The following is a 22,094-nucleotide window of genomic DNA, read 5'->3' on the forward strand; positions in this document are numbered from 1 at the left end:
AAAAAGTGAGCACTTGAAAATTAAAATATTGCCACCTCTACGTCCATGATTGCCTTAATTTGATTTAATTAATTTTAAATATATACATTTATACAGTTTGTTTTGTCTATTTTTTTGTGCATGACTAAAAATGAATCTCGCACTTTTGTCTCTCCTAAGGTTTTCGTCGGCGCGTACCATAAACCGTGGCATAATAAAAAGTCACGATCACTGGCCGACCGCGGTTGGGAATCGTTTATTTGGCAAGATGCCATGGCCAGATTATCCAGTCACGTCGTACTCGACGACTTTTAATGTCGGTCGTTTCTGTCCCTCCTCCTCCCCCTTCATTTCATTCACTCGTTTATTCCGAGATGCCTTGAAATCGATTAGAAGCGTTGCGAACTGCGCGCTGCTCTCCGAGAGATGAAACGCATCTCGAACCGAATGCATTTGTCAGAAATACAATGCTCTTTTAAACACGGTGCTCTCCTTTGACTCGTCCTCTTCCGCGATCTCACTGTCAAACGCTAATTGAAAATACGTTCAAGATAAACGGAGTCTTTAGTCGAACGGAACGTGGACGACGGCACAGCAATGACACGTTGAAGAAGGAAATTGACATTTGAGCCTTGTTTCTTTTTATTAAAAAGTGCAGCGTCACGGAAAACGATCGGAGGTATGCTGATTTTTGCGAGATGTGTGTCGATAGTCAAACGGCTGGAATGCCAATAGCGATTGATCAGCGCCAGTGGATAAAAGCTTCTTACCCAGATATGTCAAATTTAATTGCATACGACGGATAAGACTGCGCAAGACCGAGAGAGGAAAAAGGCAGAGGAAGAAAGTCGGGATAGACACGTCTTCTGCGTCTTCCTATATCTTTCGGCAATAATTGCACGTTGCGCACACAGTATGCAAAGTACCGTGACTTAGAGAGCATTTTTCGTCTCTTTAGAATTTCACAAGTGAAATTTGATGCACTGTCCGCGCTGTCCATCGTGGAAATGCTTCTACATGTCAAACTCCTACGTTGTCTGCCATATGGGGATTTCATAAAAACTGACGTTACATCAGCGGGCGGGCGATTGTCCACGCGTGTAACACGCGGATTAGACCGTTATTATGTATAAAGCGTCGAATGCAAATCGCAAAGAGTGTTTGCGTAATTCGTATATATAAAGCGTAACGCGTGCGCGAGCAGCAGCAATTAATGGCAGCGGGCAGCCTGTCGGTTCTCTTTCTCTTTCTTCTCGCGTTACGGCAACGCTGTCTGACTGAACATTTCGTAAGTACGAAAGATTATCGAGGCGTGTGTTAGTTTCAGATCTCTCTGACGTGCGTGCATCAGCACGGAATCGCGCAAAAACTCAAGAATGCATCTCTTAAGAAGTCGCATTGCGAGATTAAACTTTGCTAAACGTCGATTAATTCCTATCTCCTTACATTCTGTAAAATTTACGGTTTATTCTTCGAGATATTAGATACCACGTATCATCCCTCACATCATATTTCATAGGCTGGAGCCAATTTAGCATGTCAAGCGGTTTGCAAAGAAAGAATTACATGCGATGGTAAATTATCATCGTGGACGAACAACGTTGCGTATGCAGACTATCATTGCATTTATCGCAAATTATACGCGCATTGTGGATGAATTTACGTGCGTTACATAAAAAAATTGCATAAAATAATCATCTTCAAATGATTTTTCTATGGGAAGTGCCATTCCGTTGAATTGCGTGTCGAGGAAGAAATAAAAATCCTTATAAAAAATATGCAGAATTTGACGCAATTATTACAAAGTTGGAAAATGTATGCTTTCTTGTTAAAAAATATCCTTGTTAAAATTAGTAGGCTAAATTTTAACACATATGCTTTTATTAGTTATTTTAACATATTGCTATTGCGTTAATTCAAGTAAAGTGTTAATTTATTAAAATAACTGAAAAAAAGTGTAAAAGCAACACAACGTGCATTTTTAATTTTACAGAATAAATATGTTTCTTATTATCAGTGACAGAATTTACTTATTAAAATTAATAGAAAAAAAGAGTTGAGTTTACAGAAAATTTACATTTATTTTTATGTAAAAATCTGATATTTATGTTACTATTTAACATATGCTATTATATGTTAAATTAACAGAAAAATTTCTGTGCATCATTCGGGACTTGCAATATGTGTTAAATTTAACACAAATTTTTCGACTGTGTACATTTCTATAGCTATTCGCTGGGGAAAATCCAAAATTACGTTTTCGCGGAAGAAAGAAGTTCCGTTTACGATATTCTCTTGGAATTTTACACACACACACACATACACGACATTAGAAGTCACATTTATCTACATTTTTCATTCAGCAGTATGCTGCACGACAGTCGTCAAAAGTACATACTTAGAACGGACTTCCCGCGGCTTCTGCCGCAAGATAAATCGACGGGTATCGCGACCGATCGCCTACCTACACACAGATACGCGGTATCGTCACCGCTAATCTAACGTGTAGCCGTCGTAACCTTTCGTGCGAGCATTAAAGTGGGATGAGCTCTCGAAGGAGACTCGACGACGCGCATTATTGAGAATCTACGTGGCGGCAATGAGCAACGTGCGCGCGCGCGTGTGCCGAGAGATCATGGATCGTTATGCAATCAGACGTGCGAGTACGCGCGAAGAGCTCGCGCGGCACGAGTAAGGTCTACGACCAAGGTATGTAAGTCCCGGGATGGGCAACGACGACGAAACCTTCCTCCGCTCCCGTCGCAGGCGAGACATTCTCATCGTCTCAGGATTGTTCCTCGATTCTCGGTCTCCGTCTATTGTCTCGCGAATGTCAAACCGCGTGACGCTCGATGCCACTGCAGCGTCGCTATAAGCGCCGGATTTCCACGCGGATGGCACGAGAGAGGAGGACGATGACAGGTGAACGTAACGAAGTTGCTGCTGGAATTCACTGGGTAGGTTTATCCAGTGGGAATATTCAGAGCCGCCAATTGCATTTGGCTACGGAAGGACGCCCGACCACATCGCGGGGGTTTGCCTCGTTGTACACTCACTTGATGTATTATGCGGTGTATCAATATGACTCGAGTGAGAGACTACGTAGCGCGGTGAAATGATTTTCGTGTTGGCATTTGGGGAAACAACGCCTGTAAATGGCTGCACTCTTCCAGCTGCGGTTTGCAGTAATGTAACGTGAAACATTTTAGAGATGTTGATATAATTCTCGTAGCCGCAAACGATTATGTATAAAATAGCACATTACATCCTGTACGTATCGCGTTATATGGATTAGGCAATATCACGCAATACCCTTTTTTTCCGTATAATGCGATGTAATTACGAAATATTGCTCCTTAGTCAAAACTAGTTTGTGAATAAGACAGAGATATTTCGTGTAATATTTTTTGTAACACAGTGAAAAATGAGCAAGCTTGAGGTCAGAATTTCACGCTCGGTAAATTCATTGTAAGTCAAAAATCGTCAATTTAAAATTCCTTCACTTTTTCTTTTTACATAAGTTTGCCGTACAGCTCGTGTAGCTTTAGCGCTCGAAGTGCATCACCCGGTATTTCTTGCTGATAATAAATTGCCGAGAAAAGTACGGCTGATGTCACGGTTCTTCCATGTTCATTGTTCCGCTGATATAAGCCGCGCCGTGCAAACGTGCGTAAGATCCCGAGGCATCGATCACAGGTAGTAGGTTCAAGACAGCAGAACAATGAATTGATTGGCGTTGACGAAGGTACAAATTTACTTTCGCACTCGTATATAAATCTCGTGCCAGCTGACTGAATTTTCGCTGTCGTCGCGTTTTTGTACTCACATGTAATAATCATATAACATGACTATTTTACAGAGAAAAAAAAATTGTGTAAAATGAAACAGCGAGATCTAAGCAATAAGCCCATCGGCTGACACTTGACGAGGGTGCATTTCTGCAAATTTCTCTTCATGTCGCGACACTACTGAAATAAATTACACGTAAATCCGATAAGCGGATAGCTAATTTCGTTGACATATTTGCAAACCGATAATAACTTCATTTGCATAGAACATGAAACGCATCGTAAGCCAAATATTACCAACAAGGAGGATAACAATTTTATAAAAATTTAGAGAAGTTTAAATGTCAAACATAAAACAATATCAATTAAATTGTCAATCTCAGCACACCAAAGAATCATTGTTAAAACGAGTAAAAAACGTAATATTTCGTTAAACAGAATCGATTCGTCAACGATGCTCAGCATTCGAGTTTATCGCTTGCTACTTATTTTGCATGCCGAATATGATTCCTCTCTATAGCGCATATTTATACGCGATACCATGTGACACTCGAGAGATCTCTTTAAAATCCTATTGGCATTTCAACGTAATAACGTACGGCCTTTTTGTCTCGCCTGTCATCCGTCTGTCGTTTTAATCATATCACATCGTCAAGAATGCACGATCGTTCACGGAGGCAGTCGCTAATTGTAATGACGTTATTGTGCGTGCTACAAAATGCTCTTGCAGGAGCATGGCGGCGTGCACCAGGTGACACATCTCGAATGGTACACGAGCCGCTGCTCCAGTCATTCGTGGGTGATTAACCTCGTTTCGCGGCGTCCTCGCTCGGTACAGGGCAAGGAGCGCTCGTTCGCTCGGAAATTTCGTGTTATGATTATTGAGGCTCGTGCAATAACCAGCGCGAGTCGATTAGCAAGGCGAAACGATTTCTAGCGGTAGCCCGTGACCGTAACCGCCCGCCCGCCAGTAGTATCACCGCGCACGGCTCGAACGACTCTCATACATCTCGTCAACAGATTGCCCGGGTTGCATTTAAATTTATAATTTTTACCGGTCGGTGCACACACGTGAGCCTCGCGCAAACCAGGAACCGAACGTTCATAAATGGCCCGTAGAAGCGAGACACACTCGAAACACCCCCGCGTGCGCACCGCGAGATGATAGAATCGCCTTAATTAGCGCGGCTCGAATGACCGTCGCATCTCGAGAACGGGAGGATAAGCCCCCGGTGTCGTGTTACGTAGCGCTCCGAAAGCAGACGGCTGAAGGTCAGGCCGCCAGGATCGAGCGGATCTCTCTCTTTCTCGAGAGAGAGAGATTCGCATCTTTTCCTGAGAAAACGGCGACGGGCATTATCGTTATGAGAGTGCAAGTCATTATAAGAGACGTCCCGCTCGCCGAGATGAGATAAGAATCCCGGATAGGACGCTCCCGTTGTGCTTAATGCAGCATTCAAGTACTGATCCGAGACCCTTTAGATGGTAATTCTCGATCTAAATTAAGGACCAACCAAGGTGTCCGATTTACGTTACTGGATCATATCTTTAATAGCTGTTATTCTCTGCAGGAAATTTGTCGTCTCAACGAATAACGACATATGTAAAGAGAGTGAATAATGAATGAAATAATAAGAATATTATTCAAATTATAGTAAATGCATAAGTGTTTCCCCAATTTAACAATTGCAATAATCAAACTGGACGTTGATCCGGGATGCTGACTTCCAGAGTGGGATGTAATTTTAGAACCTCTTCAGGTAAAGTGAACCGACATAATAAGAAGAATGAGATATACTGAAGTTCCCGAGTTCCATTATGCGTATTCGCGATGCGACACGTTTCAAGTGCAACCCGCAGCGTTCGTGGTTTTTTTTTTGCTCGGTCTCGTTAAATCGGTGACGAAGGAGCATTTACCTACGTCCTCGAACCTTTCAAACGAGAGAGCGATTTTCGATGCGGACCAGAGCTCCGCATGCCGTGCCTTTGTCTCAAGACGGGTTCTTCCTGCGGGTTCTGCGATCACCCTGGCTCTCCCCGCCCCTTTTGTTCCGCGGGCGGATCCGCGAATACCGTGAAAAAAAAACCTTGCCCTTGCGTGCGTTCGCCACCGCTTAAAAAAATCCACATTCCACAGACTGGTCGGGGAGGAATTTATAAAAAGGCAAAGCGTTCCTGTATACGCACACATACGCGCGGTTCGCAGAATATCTCTGTATTCCAAGATCCGGTACGGTGGTAGAACTGAATTAATTGTCCAAGGGGGAGCGTGACGAACTTGAAAGGTGTGCGCGGCCGAGTAACCGGGCTTACCTGACAAATATGCATCGATCTACGTTTTGCCCGTGGGCAAATATATCGTTCGAAGGAGAAATATTCCTTGCGGATCATAAATTGTGCTTCTTATGCGCGCGCATGTATAATATTAAAATATGCATATACACAATATAAAGATAATCGTTAAATAAGCATGATATAATCAACATGAAGTACACATGCAAAGCAGTTTTTTTTGTTAAGAGTCACTGCAACGAGATGCTCTCGTACTTAATGATTGCAGTTCTCCAGGAAACTTCAAGGTATTTCTTAATAATCGCGTTTCAATCGTCAGCTTTTCAATCTACGCCGGCTAGAAAAACGATTCCCAGCATCGAATGGGTTCAATGACTTTTCACACGATTTACTTTGTAATTGGACTAATCGGCCGTCAAGTTGTTAACAGAACGAAATGTCTTCATACCCATTCATTAGACGTAGCCGTAATAGACTATTTTTCGAACAACGTATTAATGAATGGTATTTGAGTTCCGCGTCTCTTCTCAAGACTACACTCACGCTATTTATACAGGCCTGGAAGTCGTAGGAGGCATAGGAGAAAAAAATCATCACGAGGAAGAGAAGTCGACCACTTGAGCATTGATCGCCGTAACGAGCGGCGGCCACGTTTCTTCTTCTTCTTCTTTGACTTTTTTTACCGCCTCGTCGATGAGGCTTACGTCACGTGTCTGCTCGCGGATCTGTTTTTTTGCCCGTTCTTCTTCCTCGGCGAACGTCATTTCCGTGTTACCGTACAACGCGCATTGCGTGGTATACCGGTCTAACGTGCCTAATCATCCTCCAACAAAACCGCAGTCGCGACCTTGGCGGATAGCGTAATACTACCGCGAGATGTAATACATGCGGGATTACGTGCAACGATGACACTTGACGGCGATTTGTTTTGAAATTAAGAGGAATCGTTTTTAAAGGGAAATCAGCTGTAATAAAAATAACTTACGTATGAGTTATCCCGCTAAATTTACGAACGTGACTTTAATCAACCATTATCAGAGAGAATCTATTTATCTCTTTTCGGGATATCATTAAATATGCATTAAAGATTCTGAAATTTTATCTTTCTCGTAAAATATAGCCGTAGATCTCTCGCCAATTTCTTCCGTAACATTTCATTAGACACTGTATGCAATTTTAGAGGGGTAATTTTTTTACAATCAATAATTCAAACTTTTATAATTTTAAATGACAATTTCGCAATATAAGTTCAATTATTTATAATTTATTGTACAATTCATATTGTATATTATATTATTAAGAAAATACATTTGTGTTTAATTTCGTATTTTTTATTGCGCAAACATCTACGCGTGATTGTACAACAAGCAACTATGAAATATCAGTAAATAAGGAAACAATTGCAGTTTACCAATTACATATAATAAGTTTCCAATCGGTGTTATAAATAATCACTTTCCTGCACATTAGATTCAATTATAAAAATATCAAAGTAAATAAGAGATAAATAAAATTCAATGAATAATGCATGGATCGAATGTGTTTAATTAATTGTTAACGAGTATTAATGAGTAGTATCAACGTAACGTAAAACGGGATTCTGATGCGCTCGCCTAACTGATGGAGCTCGATCAAAAGGACGACTCGTTTCATAAGTTTAGGTGGCTCGCAAAAGTATCGTCTCCAGAGTCTTGCCGGCACGTGCGATTCAAAGAGCTTCATTGGAGAAGCATTGAAAGAGGCGTACACGTAACCATACGGGCGTCGTGATTATGCCTTATTAATAAATCATTTTTGCTACAAAGCGATACGCGACGGCATACTAGTGAGCAATTTACGGCGACAATTCAGCGCGCGCGCGGCTAATAGATTTTCACCTGCATCAGCTGCGAATTAAAAAAACCGCGAGCGTCACGAGGTCGCGCGCGCGCAACGGCCGCATTAGGAACGATATTGCACCACAGATCGCGCGAGTATGAAAATCGCCGAGTTCGCCGTCGTTTTACCCGAGAAATAGTGATCCATTAGGTCGCCGGCTCGTTAGCCGCGCAGCGCGAGGCACCGAGAAGCACGTTCTCGCGCGAAGCATCACCTGTCGCGAGCCGACAGATATTTGTCACGACATTATGGCATTATTTGCGTAAGACTCCCCCACCTCGGGAGGGAGAGAGGATTGGCGCAACTCTGCAATGAAGCACGATCCGTTGATGATTTCGAGAAGACGTAGAAGACGCAAGGTCTTCATCGTAATGACTTCACTATACCTCGCGCGTTTAAAGCGACACTACTGTGGAACTTTACATCGCGTTTCGCTTATTAGCGAGATCCCGAAGAAGCACACCTAGTGAACGCGCTCTCGAAGATCTCGCGTGCGACGTTCGCCTGTCACCAATTATATATAAAGTACAATGTTTCTCTTCGACGAACAAACGCGAACGGCTCGTGATATTCGTATAGCTCGCGCGAATATGCAAAGCAGCAATCAATCGCCTCGCAACCGATGCAAGGCAACTCTTCCGAGTATTCCCGATTAACCGCAACTATACCGCAACTACCGCGATTTTTAAGCGCCGAGATCACCGGGCGAATGTTGCTAAACCTCAAGACATATAATTATAGTTATAGGCTTAGGTAAGATTTTGAACCTCACATATTATATGTAATAACCGCATCATTTGGCCGCAACGCGGATACAAGCGTTGCTGAGGTTACACGTGAGGAATAATAAAGAGCAGCCTCACTCTTTTTACTTTGGACTCTCCTCCTCGGACGAAGCGAAATCTCGATGCGCGAGCGAGTATGTAAATATCAGTAAACAACGCTGTACTGCATCGGGGCATAAAAACTGAAATTCGTGAATCTCAGTGAAACCGGATACCAGTGGAAGCCTGATATCCTGATGCGACCGACGATTTATAAATAATCACATATTGACAAAAATATAAATTGAAAAGATATTGAGGAAAAAGAATAATCAAGTTGCCAATTCGTAATAACTCTATCGATCGGGACGATATTTTTTTCCAAAGGCAAGAGTATCTCAGTAAGAAATACGAGAGAACGGTAGCAACTTCTTTCACCGTTCGAGATTAACGATAATCAGATTGCTCGCCCTAATCGTTTGGACACGGATCCCACCGTTTTTGCTGATTAATGGGATCCCAGCAAGATTCACGGGAGATGACCATGGTGTTCACTCGACCTAATCCGATATAAAAATCAAATCGCGTTCCTTTTTTTCCCGTTCGAGTCCAGAATTAGCTAGATACGTCCGTCAATTGTCTCTTTAAGGTCACGGTCGGTACCTTGTCACAATTGCTGGGCACGAGTTCATCGGCGAAGGCCGCCCAGCAAAGAGATTTAACGACCTTTAGTAAAGGGCCCGCCGATTAGATTCTCTTTCAGGGTTGTAGGCCGTTCTTTGTTGCAACATCAACGTAGAAATTCATGACTGATGATGATGATGATACGCACGGGAGGCGATCGTCCGCACGCGCGAAGGTCGTTCCTTCCTCGAAAGCGGAACGAAGTCGAGCCCGCCGATTCCACGAGGGATCGTGATCCTCGCGATTCTCAAGGTCGGCGTGCTTTCTACGACCGAATAGCGATGCTCTCCGATTCTCGATTTAGAAATTCGTTCGACATACGTTCCTCTGAGATTCCCAGGAAATCAGATTTTAACAGTATAGTAAATAAACGTGATCAGTGCTGTTAATGTTAGTCGGTTATGCTAGGTCGGGAGCTTCCATAAGGAACCGTCTCAACCCCCCCCTCCCCTTCTCTGCACCACCACCTGTCTCCCTCCTATTCCCACCTGCATCCCTTTCACTTTTCGCTCGTACTTTTCGTGGATCGAGCGGTTCGCCTTCGGCCTCAAACTCGTTTGAAATGGTCCGCGCTCATATATCCCGCTTATATCGCGTCCCACCTCTCACAGTCTTTAATGCCGAATACACGTCGTACATACAATCGCCAACGACTGCATCCAATGACCGCGTTTGGCAGTTACCCTCCCACGTATGATTACCGCCGTTTTTACGAGGGTGTATTTTCACGACGAAAACGAAACAAGAAATATCGACGTGGATATATATAACGAGAAGATAAAACAAAAACGCCTTTGGCCAATTATTATTTTATCGATTGTCAATAGGATATTTTCTGCAAACGAGATCGAGAGAGCATATAATTGGTCGGAGACAGAAATAAAAAAAAAACGCGAGCGATATCTCTTGGAACGTATCGGCTTCTGGTCCAGTATTTTTAACCGTCGATCGCTCGACAACGTAAAATATAAGGTAGCCGGTATCAACGATGATTTTTATCCTCGTACGTTCGAGCATTAAGATCTCGTGTATCGCTGTAAAGAGATATAATTAGGCAATTGAAGATGCTAACGATAACAATTATTTGTACACTCCGCCTTGCCTTTTACCAATATTAATTTCTTATTTTAAAACAGGCAGATATAAATATGAAAAGTAATTTATTATTACAAAATAAACTATTATTTTTTTCTCCTCATAATCTGTTTTTAAGCATGGATAAATTATGGTAGTTTTTTATACGCTATAAATAATTCTATTATCGCAAAAGTGGTGCAATTAATCATAGATTCCTAAATAGTAATCTCCCTCTCTCAAGAAAGGATGACTTCATCGTAGCCGGAAATCGTGAACAGGAGCAGGATACGCTTATTTTTAGCGTTTCATCTACCGCATGACGGTAATAGCTGTTCAACAGGATATAATTAACGCATAAGTGATGTAAACGCTCGCTTACGCTTTCCTATAACTGGACTATATATTCGTCTTTTTTTACGCGTGTACACTTTAAGATCTTATCGTCCTTACGTCATCAATGTTGCACGTGTTACATGAGCGTTCATTGTGCTCCGCATAGATACTTGATATTTTAAAATTCCTCGAATTAGCGGCGCGTTTCTCGATTACCGGAGCGGCTCGACTACGTTCACTAAAAGATCTTTTTTTTTTCTTTTTACCAGACAGAGAGCTTAAAACGGCAAGCGAGCTGTTGGTGCGTTGACGCGATCGGTGATGAACGACTCGTCATAAAAAGTTTACAAACAAGAAGAGGAACGATTGGGGCCGCCTAAAGAATCCCCTTACGGATTTCGGCGCACGTCTTCTTTCATTGTACACAGTTATTTATGCACTGGTTACGCAATCGATAACTCAGGTTTTCGGGATCGGCTATGCACTTTTTAGGAACCGAGGTCACGTCGACCCGCCGAAACACGCACTCGATAAACGGAAGATACAACAGATAATTTCTTCCGTGTATTTCAAATCGAATACCGAATATAATTTGCGCTGAAAAACAATAGAACCAGTAATAATTATAAAATAAAATTATTATAATTATTATTAGCTTATAATAACTTTTAATCCAAACCTCATAAGGTCAGTACTATAAATATATAAATTATAACTTCTATTATACAAATTGGGTCTCAAAACCTTCGAATCAAAGATAGAATTTTGAATTAGTAAAAAAAATTTGCTGTAAGCTTTATTTTTCCGACGTTGAGATGTTAAAAGGAACAACAAGTGACTATTCTCGGATTAATCACACTAACGCCACGCGCGTATAATCTGATCAGCCGGATGCACGCAATATAAATTATAAGATATTTGTTGATGCACCTTTTTGCGATCATCAATAATTCGCTTTCGTCGGCACGGAAGTTGTAACCTACGGGCAGGCACACCTTGAACTGTCACTTTTATCCATGCGAAAGTAGAAACGTGCACGCGACGTTTCGCCGGTGCGTACGGCGTCGCCTAATAGCCGCCGTAGACTTCGCGCGCTTCCAAGGCGATTTCATTGACACGGCGGCGACAGCGATAACTCTACTACGCCGTCATCGGGGTTTCCGTGAAAGTGGTACATACGAAATGTTCACGGTCGGGAGGTCATTGTGTCGGAGAAATAGCCGGCACAAATCGTGGTGTAATCATTAAGAACAGAGAAAATTTAAATTATTACTATTCGATTAACTAAATTATAAATTAGAAAGTGACTATTGCGCAATGTGCAATCGGCGACGGTCCACGCGAGGTTCCGTCTAAACATCATTAAAATTCTAATAAGAATTAGAGGTTGTGTGCGTTGAGAGAACGCGGAAACGTTTATTAACAATTGAGGTACAGAATAGACTCACGTGATTTAGTAACAGCCAAATTGGACCCATTTACCACTTGCGATTATACTATTAAGATGACTGTAGCCAACCTGTTGCCAGAGTTGTGTAAAATTCTGTTAGAAATTCTCGTAGGGGAAAAAAACACCTCTAGCGTCTAAGACAGCTTGAGAATCACTACGGCATATTCCGAAACCGCTTTCTTAATATTTACATTTGCGCGTTAAGTGCAAATTATGACGTTGTAAACGTACGCGTATCCCTCGAGGGTTAATTCACTTTGTCTTTTTGTTGTCGCATTACTCCGGTAAGAGTACTATCAAGGCTGACTATAATTGCCCGCCAGGATCACTAATAATTTAATTCCGTGAATAAGAGCTAAGTATCATAATATACATATATCTCGCAATTTCTTTCTATCTCGGAGCTAAGAAAGACCATGAAAGCTGGTCGAACAGCCAAGTTTATCATGCTTTTTATATGCGTTCGATTTAATCTTTTTGCTCCGAGTGCAGCGCAATACGGACGACGGGGTGCAACGCCCTCTGAATGCTCGCGTGCCTGCTGCCTCCTGTGCCCTTGGAGGATCCTCCTATGGAGTGTGCGAGAGCAAAGACGGACTCGCGGTAAAGTGATGCGAGCAAAATGATACCGGGCATCATGAGCATCATTCCGTGCTTGCCCCCCTGCGTATGCGTATAATCACGTTTAGTCCTCGTCATGCGCGATGATGCGGCGTCGCGCGCGGTTGTGCATTAAAATCTGGCGGTGCATTCCGAAACGGACGCACAAAGACGGATGGGATATGAATAGCATGAGAGAGAGAGAGAGATAGGAATAATAGAATGACGAAAACCGAGTTGTTGTGTGTTGCCGCCGCTTTCACCATTTCTTAGACACGAATGCAAGAAATGTTTGCGCCACGTAACGAGCTAATAAACCGATGCATGTTTACATAAGCTCGTCGTTATCAATCTCCTTTTTTTCTTTTACTTGCGGATTATTACGGGAGCCGCAATGAAATGACATTATGTAAATATTATTCCGCCCGTGAATGAAATCACGTGCCAGGCGTTACAATATCGAATTGCAAAACAATGAAATCGCGGTGAGGAGAAACTCCTGGAGAAAATAGATAACACTTCTCGTATTCATTCAAGTGACGAGATATAAAAATATCGAATAAAGAAATTATCTAAAATGTAAATCAAATTAATTTGTATTAAACACACTCTTAATTAATAGCGCAAAATTTATAGAAACTAATTTGTTGAGCTTATTAAAGGCAAACATATTCATTTAGTTGTAGTTATAAAAAAAGAAATGTGAATATAAATAAAAATAAATATATAAAAATTGTATCTTGTTTTATTTATATTTGCGCTTGGTTTCTTCTTGCATGTTCAAGTATTACATGAGTGCTTTCACGGTCACAAAATACGTGAGAGACCATTACGAATCCGATATTACGTTCACGCCAAAGAGTGCGAAAAATATCTCACCTTATTGAATGAAAATCGGAGTGCATTGATCGACAAATAACGTGTAACTTCATTGGAATATATAAAATGGTAACAGAATTACTTATAAGACTGTTCGGTCAAAAGAATTCAAGGTGACGTTTAATATTCGCCAAGATATAACTGTCATTGTTTTGCTGATTAACAATCTTTTAACAATTACATACATTTTTAAAATGTATGAATTATATATATATATATGTGTATATGTATGTATAAAGCAACGCTTAGATACACGGAAGAATGATATAATTCTATTGCGTTCCGCAAAATGCCCCGTTAAAGTATTATTCCATAATAATTTGTTGCACGAGGAAAACATAAACCACATAGAAAGACCTGTAATTTTATAGTATTTTGCGCGACGAGCGACAGCGATTACGCGAGCGTTTCGATGCGCAAATATCTCCGCCTCGTATATAAATTCCGAGATCGTAATCGGCGTATGCTACTTGTAAAACGCTCAAATTGTCGCGGCATCGAAGGCTGCCCTTTAATAAATTGGAAACAAAAAGCGGCACATCGCGCATTTTCAATGCTTCCGCTGCTCCCATTTTCCTATGGTCATAAAATTTTTTCTTGCCTACGGGTTACTTAATGCCTCAGTCTTAAAAAAGACATAATGCACCGCAACCTTGCTGTTGCTTATTATACTTCCTTATGCTACAAAAGCCTGGCTAGCTTGGCTGGGGATAAATATTCCTCGTTATAAAATTGCATGTTCGTACTTCAATCTACGGGCTTCCGTATTTCATGAAAACTTCCTGATATAAGGCTTATGCCATAGACTTAGACTGTAATACTTCATAGTCTTGTTAGTATTTTACATCACTATAATTATATCCAGTACTTTCATTGCTATTTATAATCAGTATTTTTATTATATTTATATTCAATATTTATTACTATGCTTGATATTCGCATAAAACTGCAAAATAATTTGTTCAAGCAAAACGGTTCAATGTTACGTGAGATATTTATGACAAAAATATTACATATTATTATATTAAAGATTGTACTTTAAATGAAGCTATATCACTCGATAATAGAAATGCATGGCTTACTCCGCCAAATCTCGATCTTATACTTTTGATATACAGCTCAACGATTATGACAGTATTTGATAAATTGATGCAGGTTAAACAGCATAAAGATAAAGTATGATATTTTCCTTTAAGGAAGAATACATTTAAGGACAAAATTTCCTTTCATAAATTATCGTGCAGGCGCTTCTAACTTATTAACAGCTTCTGTCGTCGACTCCTCTCGCGATGATACCCTTAGAGAAAAACAAAGACGATTTGCGACCCCCGTGTAAGGGCGATGGTCAAACTTATTGCCGTTTCAGACTGATATTGTCTGGATAAAATCGTGCGCGACAATCCGCCTTCGCTGGATGTAATGGAGCAGTGCATAATTATAAGTTCCGGGTTCTGGGGACACACACAACCGGTGACTAATCACATAATGTATATGTATATCGCGAGGATAAAACGCCTTAGGCAAGAGAGCAAAACAACACGCTGCAAAAGCAGTAGTCGAGTACCGCTGCAACCGGTCGTCGTATATAATTAATGGATATGCAACTTGGGGATTCCATCCGTACAAAAACTTAAGTCGCTGCGGGAAACGCACCTCGTGCAAGATTAATCGGTTACGCGCCGACGCGATTATCCGTTACGCTCATCCGTAATCCGGTCTATTAAACTCTCCTTCTTATTTCTCGATCATTTCATCGGTTTAACGGATCTCCGCATCAAGTACCCGGCGATGAATCACGCTAACCGTTCACGGTGACACTGCTGATCTCGCCGTGAATTTGCTTTATCTTCCGTTGCGATTTTTCGCGCGTAATTGGATTTACGTCGGATAAACGTTCGGAGACACGATCCCTTTGTCTGCCATTTGCGGCGTGACCGTGATCGCCGCGTACACCCCCTTGGCAATATTTTACCCTTCCTGCTCGCACGGACACGGGAAGGAAGCACGAAAAACCTGTTCGCGCGTGACCTTGTATACGGCGAATCATTACTGAATAACCGATCAGGGATAAAAGAATCTTAAAGCGGGGTGGTGCGTGCGCGCTTGAAGGAAAAGGCGTCTGTGTGGTTTATCGTTAAGCGGACAGGTCTGCCTATACAGAGCCGCGTATATAAATGTACCATACGATCTTGCTATCTCCTTCTCTCTCTTCTTCTCCCCCTCCTCCCCTCTCTCCCTCTTTCGTCGAGGAGATAGAGTGAAACAAAGAGAGATAGAGAAATACGATTCCATCGCATACCGAACGGGCCGTAGACAGTCGCACACACCCGTGTTGCAATTAGACATTTTTGCAGTCCCGCAGACAGCGGGAGACGGCAAGATATGCGGATGGAACGATGAGGTAGGGGACGAAGAAGCTGCAGCTCCGGTGTCTGCAAATGGGGGTTCACGGCTATACGGGTGTGTGCCAAGGAGTAAACTCGAATCACGTCCTTGTCGCGAATTGTTTCGAAGTTATGTCCATCGCTCGCGACATACAAGAAAATATAGTATAAGAAAATCGCGTGTACATGTTAATTTAATGACATCTAACTAAGAAGTAAACAATTAAGAAATTTAACAAGTGACATACACGATGATAGAAACATATACATAGAATGAGCAAAAAGTATCGAACCAACGAAATATTTCAAACGCAAGACATCGAAAAATCAATAATTTATAAATTTATTTTAGCATATTTTAACAAAGTATAAGATAGATGAATTATTAATTTTTTAATTATTTTACTTTAATATTTTTATATGGCGAATAACTAGAGGGTTCATATTATGTAAGAAATTATATGTACATATATAATTTCTAAAATCTTTTTATTTTTCTAAATATTTAATACGTATTGTTAAATTTGATTATGCTTTATTAAACAAGAAAAAATATTTTCGTTATATTAATTAAATATTTAATTGACATTATTTCAGTTAACATTTGGTAACCATTACCAAACTTTTTTCAATGTATAAATATAATAATCACATACTATGAAATTACTGTGAAATTCTTCACATCATGGCACATGATTGTTTGATTAAGCTTCCTAGACTACGCGAAGAATGTGGTGAAACTGAATAATTAGCACACCTCGTTTCGTCACCTTTGTATCAACGAGATGATATCGGAGTTTTAAAGAGCACCGCTGCGTTTAACAGAGCAGAAAGACAGCCGTAATAGACAAAAAGAGGAAAGGAGGAAGAATAAGGATTTCTATACGCACAGTGTGGTAAAATACTTTGCGCGCCCGTTCATCTTGCGACGACGAATAGCAGTCGTCTCGTGATGTGCGACGACTCACATTTTAGGGCGACAAACGTCAGCAACATGAGAAATGAAGAATCGTTTCGTATATGGATCCTCTCTCGAGCGCTAGTCGTGGAATTCTTTTTCTTGTAGTCCGCGCAGGTCGAGGACCTCACAAAAATAAATTCCAAGAAAATGCTAATCAAATGATACGTCTGGAGGGCAATGCTCTACGAACTTTGTCATCTTTCTCGCATAATTGAATTTTTTTTCGTCGGCTTCGCTATTGTACTAAACCTTTTCTGATTCGACTGGTACCCAACTGGACAGACCAGAGAAGATTCTTTTTGCTTTTATGACGACTGTATTAAGTATAGAAATCCTGATTGCCTTATAAGGCATACAACAGTCAGTGACGTGGCAAATACCAAATAAGAATTTACTTTGTGACTTTCAGAATAGATTGATAGTATAAAAAGTTAAATCCGGATGTATATCGCGAGATCCACGTGTACAACGTGATTCACGTCAACATGATGATGAATATTTAATATCAACCTATGAGCGACCAAGCGACTTTAATTCATGCGCATGCAAACTGTTCCGAAGATGAGTTTTCTACGATCTTTGTCGACGCCCGGAATAAATTTTGCACCGTGAAGACGTAACATCAGAATATTGGAAACTGAAATGCGGTATAAATTTATGCATCATGTACATCATGAGTATAATTGCAAAATAATTTGTGAAACTCAGAAACTTATAATACATTATATTCTCATAATACATTATATTCTCATCTAAATTATGATTAGAGATATACATAATACAGTTTTAACATAAACTTCTAATATTAATATAATCAAGAGAGTGGAGCCTTAAAATTAATATCAAATAAATTCACTGAAAAACTATAAATGTTTGGTGGATGTAATCAAAAATAATTTTATTTTTTTAAATATTTAGTAAGTATCAAAATTTAATTATAACTTATACTCACTAAACATTTAGAAAATTACAATTATTTTTAATTATATTAAACATTCAGTGAACATTATATTACTCAACATTTGGTAGTTATTATCAAACTTTTTTTCAGTGTACAAAAATCATGAACATACTACTTTGATTAATATAAGTGAAACTGTGTAATAAAAATGAAGAAACAGTACTTCCTCGCGTGTTACCAAATTTGGAAAAGGAGACATCAATTATCTTTAATTCAAGCGTTTTCGGTTAGGCCATTTGTGACATTATTTCGTCAACGTTTCATAATAAAATTTTGCAATCTTCATTGGAGACATTTCGCGTAAACGAGCCAAGGCGAGTAAATCATCAGACCGGTCCATGTGGCTAATTTGTTTCACAGATTAAGGAAACACCCGATTGTCTAAAGTCTCGGACACACACCGTTACTCGACCGTTACTCGAAACAATCGCGAAGCCAATGGGATGCCGGCGACGAACGCGTAGGTGTCACGATATTCCGCGGCGACACAACATCGAATTGACGTGCGCGGAATCTGTAGTACGTCACGAATTCTGGCTGAATGCAAGAGGCGATACCGTCGTGCAGAAAAAGGATAAGAAGGATCGATTGCACCGCGCGGCTGGGCTTTCCTTTCTCTTAATCTTTATTGGAAGAGGACGCAATCGTCCACGCGAAGTATTTCGCATATTCTCGTCTTCGTTTCGACAAAGTTGGACCGACGCCGGCTTGCATTTCCAAGCGCTGTTGCACTTTTTTTTAACAGTCCCCGTACCCGAAGTTTCGGGTGATCGGACTTTGGGGACTCTTCTTCGGGACGGCAGACGTCGTACGGGGCGCAGAAGGTCCAGACAAGTCGCGAATGAATTGCAACATCGCAGCATACGGTCAGCCAATTAAAGATCGGCCGTGTAACCGATCGCGCGCCTCGTCCCATTTTGCTACTCGTGTTACGTTATGAGAATCGTGTGTATGCGCCGCGTGTGCGCCATTCGTAAGTGTGACGGCGAATTCTTTTCTCCTTTTTTTTTTTTCATTTTTTGTTCGAGTTAAGAGTTATCGCGGTAAAAACGACCGCAATGTCTCTCGCGAAGAAAAGACACGTTCTATCTCTTTCCCTCTCTTTCTCTCTCTCTCACCTTTATTCTCAGAGAACATACGGAGCACGCTTACGAGCACGTATGCATACGTACGCGAGCGAGATGAAAATCGAGGCTTCGCTGCAAAAACTGTGATGATTCACTATGAGAAGTCACGTTTTTTATGAAACAAACGGTGTTATGCGCGGAATCCAGCAGATGGGACAATGTTACGGGGTGTCAAAGTGATATACGGATGCGTATGATGTGGTATCTTAATTTTCGATATGCGACAGCCGCGGAATTGCGAGCCGTGAAATTATAAATGAAAATTGACGTTACATAAAAAAAGTTAATTTCCTCGATGAAATATCAGCGGATTGCGTGAATAATATTTACGATATATGACTCTTGATTATATACGCAGAAAAATATTCTCGTGCTGAGAAAAGCAATTGCTCAACTTTTAATTTTCTTTTTTTAAGTAACGATTATTTCTTTACAAAGAACATTTAATTAATAATAATTTTAAAATATATATTCATCATTTATTTAAATTAAACTTCTATGTATACACAAGAAAAATGCATATTTTAAATTATAAATTAAGTAAATATTACTTATTTCAATATTTCACAAGTTCATATATTTAAAAATCACTCTATCATAAATTTGTCAAATTTAGTCAAAATATTCTGGAATATTTTGCAGCAATTTGTGATAACATTAATGCAATATTTACAATAATGGAGTTGCGAGCGTATGTTCAAGAGGAATGCTAGAAGTAACGATTGATGAAGAGTGAAAATGACAACACCATAAGATCGCGTGAGTGCTTAGTAGGTCGTGTGAACGAAGTCTTGCAAATTCCCATATAATCGCATACGGAAGAAAAGTGGTATTTGACCACGTGTTTGTGCATAAATTACAATTTGCAAATCTTTTTTCCTCAGAAAATGCTGTAATCACGTAAGCTGACATAATGGTTCGGAACGGCTGGTATCCATTATCGTGTATGGATAGTTTCCGACATTTTACATTCATTTTAAAGTGCAGTAAAATCAGACAGCGACATGATTATACAACTGAAAGGTATAAATAAATATTTTTTTAATCAAGTATATTCGGTAGAAATAACGTACATAATAAATAATCACTTTCTCGTAATGATAATAATTATATATGATTCTTACTAAAGTTTAATTCCTAGAAATTATGTAGCAAGTTAACAAAAAATTTTCAGTGTAAATTTACACCGAAATTTTATCAAAAAAATTATATACACATATCACGCCACGATTTTACTTTCCGCATACCTTCCTCTGTGCGTGGGACTGTATTTTAAAGCGTCTTCAGCTGCATTTTGTCTTGTTAAAAATTTCAAAACTGGATTTTGCTCGCATGTAAAACAGGATTTTATGAAGTATGTAAATATTATACTTTAGGTGTGTATATGTGTGCGTGTATGGCTACTACCTTGCTGTTGTAGGTACCTAACCGTGAACTTGAAGAGCTGCATTTTGACGTAAGCATTTCTGCATACCTAAATCGTCATCGGGAATTCCCCAAAATTCCCGCGAATAAAATAAAATATCTCGTACGCTAGCTCATCGCCGTCGCGCCGCTGTTGCTAGCAGGATACGACGGGTACCGGGTATCGGGTATTATAAAAAATACAACCAGGAACCGGATAGAGCGGTTCGAACAGAATTGGTTTATCTCTACCAGGATTAACCTTGGCTATAGATCGTTGACTCGGGTGACAGGTAATACTTGAGAAATTACAGTCACGTTTGTAATATAGAAAAGTATATTTCATTATTAACGTGCGAAATACCAGACCTATAGTGCAAACGTACTTGCGGAAATCTTTAATGAAATCTTTAACCTATCGCGTTTATAGGGATTAACGTAGATAACCTTTGGAATAACAGTACATCGACTGCGAGCGTATATTTCGCTCCGAGCGAGCCTAATGACGTTCCACATTATAAACACACCTATAAAATATTCACTATGAGATATTAAAATCCTATTCAAGTTATCTCCGATCTTGTAATCGGCCTGATCGCGCATCCGCGCTGCTTTTTCGGGTGCGACTATCGCGTCAATGTTTCAAATGGCCCCCAGCGTTAATGCGGACGCAATCTTAAAAATGCAATCGCTGCAGATAACTGAGAAACGCCCGAGAAAGCTCACGCGAGTAAAACTTATCATTGTTTTGAGACCGCGTTTTCTTCAACGTTTGTCGGGAACCTACACGCCCGAACGGAGCCCGAGCTCGTTAATCATCGGTTCGTGGAGGTTCGAGGAAGCTGAAAACGCGTTTGCGCTTAGTATTCGCGAGACGAAGTATCGCACGTCCTACAAAATTTAATCGACGGCACTTCGACGGCGACCGTTACTCACGGATCGCTACGCCCAGCATAATTGTTTTTCGCTACCGAAGGTCGGGAGGCTGCTGCGGCAATTGTAATTTATAAAGACAACGCCGTCGAAGAGATTTACGATATGTAGAATATAGGTCGTAACTTTGGGCGTTACTTACGGTGACGCGCGCGATGCATCGCGCTGCTAATTATATATGTCTGTATATTTATCGTAATCGGCCATTAAAAACCGGCTTCACAACCGTATCGAATTACGTTTCAATACGGTTTGGAGGTGAAGCGGTAGTGAACAATCATACCTCACGCAGGGATAAGATGCAAAACATTGTTTCAAAGATACAAAGTACTTAATAATCTAAGGTTGAAGGTGGAATTGCATTATTGATATAAGCAAATTTAAGAATACGCGGCCTCTTTTTTATTTGATTTGCTCAATGGTGTATTCTGAACTCATTAAAATGTCGAGAAACGGAATCGCGAAGGTTTACTCTCGCCAGGAGTTGTGTTATTTCTCCTTATCAATACGAATATCATTACGACAGTTTCTTATTTCTGCCTCTCGATTATCCCGTTTCGTTTTCTTCTTCAGTTTCTCGTTCTTTGAATAATAAGAAAC

General features: G+C 40.5%; 1 protein-coding gene and 1 long non-coding RNA gene across 2 annotated transcripts in view; one reads left to right on the forward strand and one right to left on the reverse strand.

Annotated features, from left to right (window-relative positions):
- Positions 1–21,382, forward strand: part of LOC118644681 — a 32,706-nt gene extending 11,324 nt beyond the window's left edge. Inside the window, exon 2 of the long non-coding RNA XR_004962425.1 lies at positions 11,065–21,382. This is a non-coding gene — a long non-coding RNA (uncharacterized LOC118644681). The remainder of the gene's footprint in view (positions 1–11,064) is intronic.
- Positions 1–22,094, reverse strand: part of LOC105834857 (nuclear migration protein nudC) — a 75,589-nt gene that overhangs the window by 26,119 nt on the left and 27,376 nt on the right. The window lies entirely within an intron of this gene.

Source organism: Monomorium pharaonis, chromosome 3 (genome assembly GCF_013373865.1).
Source record: "Monomorium pharaonis isolate MP-MQ-018 chromosome 3, ASM1337386v2, whole genome shotgun sequence".
Classification (NCBI taxonomy): Eukaryota; Metazoa; Arthropoda; class Insecta; order Hymenoptera; family Formicidae; genus Monomorium; species Monomorium pharaonis.